At 40.2% G+C, this 2,077-nt stretch overlaps 1 protein-coding gene across 1 annotated transcript in view; it reads right to left on the reverse strand.

The window, feature by feature from the left end:
- Positions 1 to 2,077, reverse strand: part of NME7 (NME/NM23 family member 7) — a 259,766-nt gene that overhangs the window by 183,114 nt on the left and 74,575 nt on the right. The window lies entirely within an intron of this gene.

Here is a 2,077-nt window from a genome sequence, read left to right on the forward strand (position 1 = left end):
AGGATTTCTGAGGCGGTAAATCTTTGTGGTAGCAGAGAGCCTCACGTTTCTCCCATGGAGGGGTTGGTGGGTTTAAAGTGCCAACCTTGAGGTGAGTAGTCCAACTCTTACCCAATAGCTATACAGGGCTTCTATATGCTTACCTAGTGACCCTAAATGATCAAGCAGTAGCAACACCTGAATATGCATTTACTATAGGCAATCCCCAGATTAAAAATGAATTATGTTCCTATATCTGTCCTTAAGTCAAACCTGTACATTACACCCAACAATCAGGTATATAGTTTATGCCTGACGTCAGTTAGTCAAATGTAATAGTAAATGCATTTTAAAAAGTCAACACTTCCTGATGCATTCAAACATCTGTAACATAATACAACAGTAAGAATAACAAGTAATAAGGAGCCCTGGTGGCAGTATCGGGAAAGTATGGCCTGCTAACCCCAGGGCCAGCAGTAGCTGTAGCTCAGGGGAAAGGTGAGGCTTCCTGCTTCCACGAAGGCTTACAGTCTCAGGAGCCCCATATAGGGTCCCTGTGAGTTGGAATAGATTTAATGACAATGGATTAAAAAAAAAAAAAGCAATGTTTTGATGTGCTCCTTTCTTATTACGAATCACTGTACCTCAAAATTTTAATATTATAGGCATTGCATGGGTTGGTTCATAACTAAGGGTTATAGTGACATAATTTGAGGACTGCTTGCATATTTCCGCATATTAAAATAGGAATGCTATTTTAATTGTGGCAGGCAGAGGAAGGAGAAAAATCACAGAAATGGTTCTATTTCTCAAATGATGTATTTGTACGAAGCAAAGATCAAATGATATCACAGCAGGCTGCAGATATAACGATTTCTTAAAAGTTCAAAGAGAGAAAGTGGTTGGTTATTGAGTCATTGCATTAGAACAGAGTCACACCTAACATAGCAGTCTTTACTATATAATTCATATTGGCATCTTTCGTTACATTTATGTTGTTAATTTAAATTTTATCATTTTTACAGTTTGGTTTACAGTTATTTTATAAATCAGCAGAAATCATTATTTTAGCAGTTCTACATGATCCTATCACATGCTGAAGGGTAAAAAAAACTTACAAAAATCTAAAATCAAAATCAGGGGGAAACTGAATACAAATAGTAAAATGGTAGATATCAATACTTGTACAGATGTGTTTATAAACAAAAAAATTCTATTAAAAAGGAAGAAATTTCAAATAGATGAAAAAACCCCCTCAGGGATCAGAGTATGTCAACAAAACCTTGCATTTTATTAATGTAAAGAGGTGTATAACAATAAAAGATGGGGTTGATCAGTGTTAGTTGCCACTCCCCTGGATGTAAGGATAAGCCAATCCCAAAGCAGGGAAAGACAGAAGCCTGGGGTCCTCAAGGAAGAAGGGGAGTGTGTTCAAGATTTTTGCATGAAGTGGCAGAAGCCAAGACCAGAGGCACCAGCGGCTCTGGCACAGAAACTGAGACAGCGCAAAGGAGCCGAGCAGAGACCAGACGTGAAGGCAAAGAGACCATGAGAGAGAACAGAGGAGCAGCGCTGAGACTAAGACTGAGGCAGAGCATGGCGCTGGCTTCCTATCTCATGGAGGAAAAGGCCAAGAGACTGGCGGAGAGGCTGAGGCTGGGAGAGAGACTTGGCTGCTAGCCGAAGAAAGGTATTGCTAGCGTCCAATGACTGTATGCTTAAGTCTTTCTGATTCTGGCTTGTGGTAACCTGTTAACTTCCCTAATAAACCCCCCTGATCTTGACTATTGTCTATGAGTCCTGGATGGCCATTGCAACAGATCATCAAACCCAGCAAAGAAGCAGAATATTGTGGGAGGAACCGTTGGTGTTAGAATAGGTGAAGAGAAACTGAAAGGTGGAAACATGTTTGCCATCTGCTGCAATCCACCTTGGGATAGTGTGGAGACAGATTCACCTGCTCCTTCGCAGCCAGAGGATGTCAGATGTGGCTTGACAAAACAAAGTATCAATAACCATATGTCCCTAACACTGTGCTACAAAGAAAATGATCAGAACAAATGAAAAGCACTACATAAACGAAGCACATGTATAAAAA

The sequence above is a fragment of the Echinops telfairi genome, unplaced genomic scaffold, assembly GCF_000313985.2.
Source record: "Echinops telfairi isolate 266 unplaced genomic scaffold, ASM31398v2 ScPeMD7_7424;HRSCAF=8462, whole genome shotgun sequence".
Classification (NCBI taxonomy): Eukaryota; Metazoa; Chordata; class Mammalia; order Afrosoricida; family Tenrecidae; genus Echinops; species Echinops telfairi.